This window comes from Chamaea fasciata, unplaced genomic scaffold, assembly GCF_029207755.1.
Source record: "Chamaea fasciata isolate MVZ Bird 193981 ecotype frontalis unplaced genomic scaffold, bChaFas1.0.hap1 SCAF_796, whole genome shotgun sequence".
In the NCBI taxonomy this organism is placed as follows: Eukaryota; Metazoa; Chordata; class Aves; order Passeriformes; family Sylviidae; genus Chamaea; species Chamaea fasciata.
The window spans coordinates 24,895-33,816 of record NW_027094881.1 but is presented as its reverse complement, the minus strand read 5'-3'; the positions used below and the strand labels follow the sequence as shown (position 1 = coordinate 33,816).

Below are 8,922 nucleotides of genomic sequence, written 5' to 3'. Positions count from 1 at the left end.
GCTCCTCCCTCACAGAAATTAAATCCAGAGCAACGGCCCTCGGAGATGCCTCAAAATCAAAGGTTTGAGTGGGATGGAGTTTCGTTTGGATGAAGTCTGGACTTTTCCAGGGAGCCGGCCGGAGTGCAGAAGTGATGGAAAGCTTTTGCAGGTGGGTCCCACTGGAGGTGTGCTGAAGGCAGGGATGGGCGTCCCTTGCCTGAGGGAAAGGCACTTGCAGAGGCCACTGCTGGGGCTCGGAAAGGAGCTGAGCTCCTGCAGGGAGCTGTGTCCTCCCGAGGGCACAGGGGCTGCCTCAGCACAGGCCGGCCAGTGCCTTCTCCTGCTCTGAAACATCACCTGGAGCCCGAGCTCAGGGGGGTGGCTGAATTCCAGGGAAATCTGACAGGTGACCCCCAGGGGGTGAGGGTTAGAATTAACCAAATCTATGGAATAGAAACCTATCCTGTCCCCATCCTGCTGAGCTTCCTTGGAAGCTCTGCTGGTTCCTGACACGTCTGGCATTCAAGCAGCAGCTCTGCGTGGGAATATCCGTGCTCCGTGAGGCACTGTGAGGTTATTGCAGCGGGAACTGAGCAGGGAATTCGGGGCCGTGGGTATAATTCATCTAAACTAGCAAAGGTGACAGTGAACCCCAAATCTGGGCACCACACAGAGAACAATCTTTGTGCTGCCCTGTCAGCTCAAGCCCCTGGGCTGGGAAGTTTTGGGAGTCAAACATATGGAATGATAGAAGTCACAGCAACTGGTGTCACCCCGAGGGACAGTCCAAGTCCCAGACAATTCCTCTGCAATCCCCTCGGGGGGAAAACACCCTCTGTCTGCCAGGAGCCCTGACTCTGTTTCTCCTAGCAGCTGTGTTGGGCTTTAAGAACTTGAAATAACTTTGAAGCCAAAGAAATCACCTTTTCCTACTGGTTTGATTGTTGTGTTTGGTTTTTGTTTTTTTTTTTTTTTTTCTTTCAGATGCTGGACTTGCTTCTGTGGATGTGTGCTGAGCTCTGGCTGCAGGGGACTGTCAGGCCTGAATGGCTGTGAGTCTGTGTTCTTCTCGCTGGGGAAGTGGAAATAATTATTAATTAGACTGCAGAAATGTTTTCAGAAACCTTTCCCCTTTCCTGCCCTTTGCTGGTGCATCTTCTCTTTCTGCCTTTGACTTTACAAAGCTGTTCCCTGATGTCATTTCCCCTGCCTGAATTCCTTGCAGCTCCTAGCTGGGAAAAACTGGGATGATGTCCTGGGGATGTTCTTAGGGGAGGACAGAGGTGAGATTTTTGCCTGTATTTTTCTAATATTTTCTAAAATTTCAGGGAGCTGCTGCTGCTGCTGCACAAGTGGAGCCTTGTCAGCGAAGACCTGCATCTGCAGGAGGCCCCGCAGGCCCTGGCTGGGAAGTGCCAAAACAAAGAAGTGATCAGTAAGTGCTGAACTGCTTCCAGGAGGGCGTATTTTGTTGCAGCCGTTACAGACCAACAAAAGAATGGTGCTGTGTCCGCGTGATGTTGGTGACTTTGTGTGAGTTGCTTTATTAAAGCCAATCGTTGGTAAGGGTTTTGAGCATCCCTTGGATAGCCCTTGGAGCTCTGGGTGCCCTGGCTGTCTCTGCGGTGCCCTTGCCGTCCCCTGGGTGCACTTTGGGGTCGCCCTGGCTGTCCCCTATGTGTCCCTGGGGTGCCCTGGCTGTCCCCTAGGTGTCCGTGGGAGTGCCCTGGCTCTCCCTGGGGTGCCCTGGCTGTCCCTTAGGTGTGCCTGGGGGTTCCCTGGCTGTCCCCTAGGTGTCCCTGGGAGTTCCATGGCTGTCCTCTAGGTGTCCCTGGGGGTGCCCTGACTGTCCCTGGGGTGCCCTGACTATCCCCTAGGCGTCCCTGGGGGTGCCCTGGCTGTCCCCTAGGTGTCCCTGGGGGTTCCCTGGCTGTCCCCTAGGTGTCCCTGGGGGTGCCCTGGCTGTCCCCTAGGTGTCCCTGAGGATGCCCTGGCTGTCCCCTAGGTGTTTCTGGGGGTTCCCTGGCTGTCCCGTGGCTGTCCCTGGGGGTGCTCTGGCTGTCCCTGGGGGTGCCCTGACTGTCCCCTAGGCGTCCCTGGGGGTGCCCTGGCTGTCCCCTAGGTGTCCCTGGGGGTTCCCTGGCTGTCCCCTAGGTGTCCCTGGGGGTGCCCTGGCTGTCCCCTAGGTGTCCCTGGGGTGCCCTGTCTGTCCCCTAGGTGTCCCTGGGGGTTCCCTGGCTGTCCCTGGGGTGCCCTGACTGTCCCCTAGGCGTCCCTGGGGGTGCCCTGGCTCTCCCTGGGGTGCCCTGGCTGTCCCTTAGGTGTCCCTGGGGTGCCCTGGGTGTCTCTTGGGGTGCCCTGACTGTCCCTAGGGTGCCCTGGCTGTCCCCTAGGTGTCCCTGGGGGTGCCTTGGCTGTCCTTTAGGTGTCCCTGGAGGTTCCCTGGCTGTCCCCTAGGTGTCCCTGGGGCGCCCTGGGTGTCCCTGGGGGTGCCCTGGCTGTCCCTGGGGTGCCCTGGCTGTCCCCTAGGCGTCCCTGGGGGTGCCCTGGCTCTCCCTGGGGTGCCCTGGCTGTCCCTTAGGTGTCCCTGGGGTGCCCTGGGTGTCTCTTGGGGTGCCCTGACTGTCCCTAGGGTGCCCTGGCTGTCCCCTACGTGTCCCTGGGAGTGCCTTGGCTGTCCTTTAGGTGTCCCTGGAGGTTCCCTGGCTGTCCCCTAGGTGTCCCTGGGGGGCCCTGGGTGTCCCTGGGGGTGCCCTGACTGTCCCTGGGGTGCCCTGGCTGTCCCCGAAAGTGCCCTCCCTGTCCCCTAGGTGTCCCCAGGGGTGCCCTGGCTGTCCCCTAGCTGTCCCTTGGGGTGCCCCGGCTGTCCCTTGGGGTTCCCTTGCCGTCCCCTAGGTGCACCTTGGGGTCCCCGGGCTGTCCCCTAGGTGTCCCTGGGGGTGCCCTGGCTGTCCCCTATGTGTCCCTGGGAGTGCCTTGGCTGTCCTTTAGGTGTCCCTGGAGGTTCCCTGGCTGTCCCCTAGGTGTCCCTGGGGGTTCCCTGGCTGTCCTTGGGGTGCCCTGACTGTCCCCTAAGCGTCCCTGGGGGTGCCCTGGCTGTCCCTTAGGTGTCCCTGGGGGTTCCCTGGCTGTCCCCTAGGTGTCCCTGGGGGTGCCCTGGCTGTCCCTGGGGGGGCCCTGGCTGTCCCCAAAAGTGCCCTCGCTGTCCCCTAGGTGTACCCAGGGGTACCCTCGCTGTCCCCTAGGTGTACCCAGGGGTGCCCTGGCTGTCCCCTAGGTGTCCCTGGGGGTGCCCTGGCTGTCCCCTAGGTGTCCCTGCCTCGCCCGAATCCTCGACTCCGCCTCCAGCGCCATGGTGACACCCCTCCCAGTCTGGACCAGTGTGGCCACACCCCCTCCCCTGGGGCCATTAGACCCATCCCAGTATAGACCAGTTAGGCACCGTGTGCCCACCACGGACCCCCATACGCCTGCCAGTTCGTCCCAGTCCACTCCCCGTCCATCCCAGTTCTCTCTGATCACCCTCCCAGTGCTCCCAGTCCATCCCAGTCCCGCAGGTGTTGGTGCTTGTGGCTTGATCAGCTGGTGCCTGTCCGCAACGTGGAGCGGGTCAAACGAGGCCTCAGGGGGACGGGGGAGCGGATTTGGGGGGTCCTGGGGGTCCCGAGTTGTCCTGGAGGGGTTTGGGGGGTTGTGGGGGGTCTGGGGGGAGTCCTGGGGGCTGCTTTGGGTGTTTTTGGGGGATCTTCGGGAGGTTTGGGCGGCCCATTTGAGGCATCAAAGGAACCTGAGGAGGGTTTTGGGGGCTCCTGGAGGTCGGGGGGGGCCCTGGGGGTGGTTTGGGGGGCACTGGGGGGTTCCAGCCCGTGACCCCCCCCTGTTTTTGACCCCCCCCCCCCGAGCTGTTTCGGTCTCATCGACGCCCTCCTGAAGCCCAAGGGGGGGTGGGCGCTGGGCCCCCCCCGCTGCCCCCTCCCCCTGCCACCCCCGCGACGCCCTGCAGGTGAGGGACCCCCAAAAACCCCTCCCCAGACCCCAGATTCACCCCTGGGACCCCAAAAAACCCCCCAAACCTCTCCCCGGACCCCAAATTCACCCCTGAGGCGCCATAAAACCCCTAAACCCCTCCCCATGAACCCCAAATCCACCCCTGGGACCCCCCAAAACCTCCCCAGGACCCCAGATCCACCCCGGGACCCTCAAATCCATCCCTTGGACCCCCAAAAACCCCAAAATCCATCCCTGGGACCCCCCAAAACCTCCCTCCAAACCCCAAATTCACCCCTCGGACCTCCAGAATCCCTCCACAGGCCCCCTCAGGGGTCGTTCCCCACGAAAAAGGGCGGGAAACGTGAGGGGAGAAAAGGGCGGGAAACGTGAGGGAAGAAAAAGGGCGGGATCAAGTGGGAGGGATCAATGGAATTTTGGGGGGCGTCAGCGACGGTGAGGGAAGATCAATGGAATATTGGGGGGGCATCAATGACATTGGGGGCGGTCAGTGACACTCGGGTGGGGATCAATGATGCTGTGGGGGGGTCGATATCAGCTCGGGGGGCGGCCATGGGTTTTTGGGGGGCCGCAACGCAGGCGGCCGTGCTGGGTTTGGAGCGGGGGGGCCCCTTCAACCCCTGGGGGTGCCCTGGCTGTCCCCTAGGTGTCCCTTGGGGGCCCTGGCTGTCCCCTAAGTGTCCCTGGGGGTCCCCTGGCTGTTCCTGGGGGGGCCCTGGCTGTCCCGTATGTGTCCCTGGGGGGGCCCCAGCTGTCCCCTGGCTGTCCCTGGGGGTGTCCTGGCTGTCCCCGAAAGTGCCCTCCCTGTCCCCTAGGTGTCCCCAGGGGTGCCCTGGCTGTCCCCTAGGTGTCCCTGGGGGTTCCCTGGCTGTCCCTGGGGTGCCCTGGCTGTCCCCTAGCTGTCCCTTGGGGTGCCCCGGCTGTCCCTTGGGGTGCCCTTGCCGTCCCCTAGGTGCACCTTGGGGTCCCCGGGCTGTCCCCTAGGTGTCCCTGGGGGTGCCCTGGCTGTCCCCTATGTGTCCCTGGGAGTGCCTTGGCTGTCCTTTAGGTGTCCCTGGAGGTTCCCTGGCTGTCCCCTAGGTGTCCCTGGGGTGCCCTTGCTGTCCCCTAGGTCTTCGGGGTAGTGCCCTGGCTGTCCCTGGGGATGCCCTGGCTGTCCCCTAGGTGTCCCTGTGGGGACCCTGGCTCTCCCTGGGGTGCCCTGGCTGTCCCTTAGGTGTCCCTGGGGGTTCCCTGGCTGTCCCCTAGGTGTCCCTGGGGGTTCCCTGGCTGTCCCTGGGGGTGCCCTGGCTGTCCCCTAGGTGTCCCTGGGGGTGCCCTGGCTGTCCCTGGGGGGGCCCTGGCTGTCCCCAAAAGTGCCCTCGCTGTCCCCTAGGTGTACCCAGGGGTACCCTCGCTGTCCCCTAGGTGTCCCTGGGGGTGCCCTGGCTCTCCCTTAGGTGTCCCTGAGGATGCCCTGGCTGTCCCCTAGGTGTCCCTGGGGTTCCCTGGCTGTCCCTGGGGTGCCCTGGCTCTCCCTTAGGTGTCCCTGAGGATGCCCTGGCTGTCCCTGGGGTCCCCTGGCTGTCCCTTAGGTGTCCCTGGAGGTTCCCTGGCTGTCCCCTAGGTGTCCCTGGGGGGCCCTGGCTGTCCCCTAGGTGTCCCTGGGGGTTCCCTGGCTGTCCTTGGGGTGCCCTGACTGTCCCCTAAGCGTCCCTGGGGGTGCCCTGGCTGTCCCTTAGGTGTCCCTGGGGGTTCCCTGGCTGTCCCCTAGGTGTCCCTGGGGGTGCCCTGGCTGTCCCCTAGGTGTCCCTGGGGGTGCCCTGGCTGTCCCTGGGGGGGCCCTGGCTGTCCCCAAAAGTGCCCTCGCTGTCCCCTAGGTGTACCCAGGGGTGCCCTGGTGTCCCCTAGGTGTCCCTGGGGGTGCCCTGGCTGTCCCCTAGGTGTCCCTGCCTCGCCCGAATCCTCGACTCCGCCTCCGGCGCCATGGTGACACCCCTCCCAGTCTGGACCAGTGTGGCCACACCCCCTCCCCTGGGGCCATTAGACCCATCCCAGTATAGACCAGTTAGGCACCGTGTGCCCACCACGGACCCCCACACGCCTGCCAGTTCGTCCCAGTCCACTCCCCGTCCATCCCAGTTCTCTCTGATCACCCTCCCAGTGCTCCCAGTCCATCCCAGTCCCGCAAGTGTTGGTGCTTGTGGCTTGATCAGCTGGTGCCTGTCCGCAACGTGGAGCGGGTCAAACGAGGCCTCAGGGGGTCGGGGGAGCGGATTTGGGGGGTCCTGGGGGTCCCGAGTTGTCCTGGAGGGGTTTGGGGGGTTGTGGGGGGTCTGGGGGGAGTCCTGGGGGCTGCTTTGGGTGGTTTTGGGGGATCTTCGGGAGGTTTGGGCGGCCCATTTGCGGCATCAAAGGAACCTGAGGAGGGTTTTGGGCGCTCCTGGAGGTCGGGGGGGCCCTGGGGATGGTTTGGGGGGCACTGGGGGGTTCCAGCCCGTGACCCCCCCCGTTTTTGACCCCCCCCCCGAGCTGTTTCGGTCTCATCGACGCCCTCCTGAAGCCCAAGGGGGGGTGGGCGCTGGGCCCCCCCCGCTGCCCCCTCCCCCTGCCACCCCCGCGACGCCCTGCAGGTGAGGGACCCCCAAAAACCCCTCCCCAGACCCTAGATTCACCCCTGGGACCCCAAAAAACCCCCCAAACCTCTCCCCGGACCCCAAATTCACCCCTGAGGCGCCATAAAACCCCTAAACCCCTCCCCATGAACCCCAAATCCACCCCTGGGACCCCCCAAAACCTCCCCAGGACCCCAGATCCACCCCGGGACCCTCGAATCCATCCCTTGGACCCCCAAAAACCCCAAAATCCATCCCTGGGACCCCCCAAAACCTCCCTCCAAACCCCAAATTCACCCCTCGGACCTCCAGAATCCCTCCACAGGCCCCCTCAGGGGTCGTTCCCCACGAAAAAGGGCGGGAAACGTGAGGGGAGAAAAAGGGCGGGAAACGTGAGGGGAGAAAAAGGGCGGGATCAAGTGGGGGGGATCACTGGAATTTTGGGGGGGTCAGCGACGCTGAGGGAAGATCAGTGGAATATTGGGGGGGCATCAATGACATTGGGGGGGGTCAGTGACACTCGGGTGGGGATCAATGATGCTGTGGGGGGGCCGATATCAGAGGTTATCAGAGGAAATCGCCGCCGCCGTCCTCCCGTGCCCAGAGCCCCGCCAGGATCCCAGCGCAGCTCCGGCTGCAGGCGGAGCAGGAGCGGCTCCTGCCGCCCGCAGCGATCCCGGTCCCGATCCCGATCGCAACGCCCCCCTGGTCCTCCGGCCCCGAGACCCATAGCCCGCCCGCCGGGGGAGGCCGCACCGCTCGGGAGCCGCAGCCGACACTGACAGGACCCGAACCAGAACGGCCGGTCCCATTTCCGGCCCCGCCTGGCTCCGCGCAGGGCCGCGAGCAACCTCGGCTCGGCTCAGCTGTGAGGGGCGGGGCGGGGCCGCGGGCGATGGTCCCGCCCCCATCCCGGGCAGCGCGGGGCGCCGGGGCGGGCTCGGGGCGGAGCCGGGGCGGGCTCAGGGCGGAGCCGGGGCGGGCTCGGGGCGGAGCCGGGGCTCTGTGAGGCGGGGCCCGGAGGCAGCCGGGGCCGGGCAGTACCGGGGGCGCGGCTTCAGGGGCGCGGGGCGGGTCCCAAGTGCACGGCGCCGGGACCCCACCGGGGCGTTCCACACCGAGCCCATAGAGCAGCAGCTACTTCCGCCACCCTTTTGAATCCCCGCGATTGGCGGGCTCGCTGAGGCATCGGCAGTGCTGATTGGACAGCGGGCCCCGGGAACCGCCCCCGCCCCCCGGCCCGCGCTGAGGGCCCGGGGCCTCCGCCCTCAGACCGGCTCCGGCTCCAACCCGGCCCGGGCTCTGCTCCGGTCCCCCCGGCCCGCCCTGAGGGCCCGGGGGCTCTGCCCCGAGACCGGCCTCGCCCCTCCCCGCCTCGCCCTGTAGTAGATTTCTGTTTGGTTTGTGGGAAGAAACATGTGTGAGAAGTGAGAGTTGTGCTGGAGGGGTGCTGCTGGGATGAAAGGATGGAGTAAATCTGCTCCGAGGATGTGCGATGAAGAATTCAGGGTCAGAGGTGGGCAATATTTATAAACTGTCTCCATATTTCCCTGTATCTCTGGGTGTTTGGATTTAGCCTGGGATTGTCAGCTAAGTTATAAACAAGCCAACCCGGCTACTGAACTCCCAATGAACGTTTGGAACCCTTGCACAGAAAGACAAGGTAGTGATGATTCCAAAGGAGAAAATGTAAATGAAGGGTAACGATTGCTGGGAAATTTCCTTAGGAATTGTGAACCTCACACAAACGGAATTTAGGAGGTGGAATCCCAGTTTCAGCCTTGGGCACGTGCAGGAGCAGAGGGATCCTTATTCACAGCAAGGAAAGCCCGGTGCCCCAGCGTGTCAGTGCACACAGTGCAATGTCCAGGAAATGAGCAGCTGGGACTGGCAGCAGCTGCAGGTGAGAGCTGTCACAGGATGATTGAGGGGACAGAGCAGCCCCAGGTGAGAGCTGTCACACTGATGAGGGGACAGGTGGAAGCTGTAAAGGATAACGAGGGGGCGGGTCCTGCCAGCACTGCTTTAAGAGGGGAGCCCGAGCTGAGTTTGGCACGGAGCTGCGGGAGGAGAGGGGTTTATGCTGGGCTCCCAGGTGAGGCTCATGGAAGGATGGTGAGTTCATCTCACAGGGGCTGGGGGAGGCCTTGGGCATGGAACATTACTTCAGGAGGTGCTGAGGGACAAACCTTTGTGCCGAGCAGCAGCAGCAGCACAAAAGGTTGAAATAAGTTTTGGTTTGGCATGTAGTGATGGGATTGGCGTCTATGGTGTGCTAGTGTTGTCTAAAGGTTTAAACTTTAACGTTTATTTTTAAAGTTTTAAGTTAATGAATTAA

At 63.4% G+C, this 8,922-nt stretch overlaps 1 long non-coding RNA gene across 1 annotated transcript; it reads left to right on the top strand.

The window, feature by feature from the left end:
* Nucleotides 1-886: 886 nt before the first annotated feature.
* LOC136305928 (uncharacterized) lies at nt 887-1,548 on the top strand. Its single transcript, XR_010725462.1, has 2 exons — nt 887-1,034; nt 1,311-1,548. It is a non-coding gene; the product is annotated as an uncharacterized lncRNA (long non-coding RNA).
* The last annotated feature ends 7,374 nt before the right edge of the window (nt 1,549-8,922 follow it).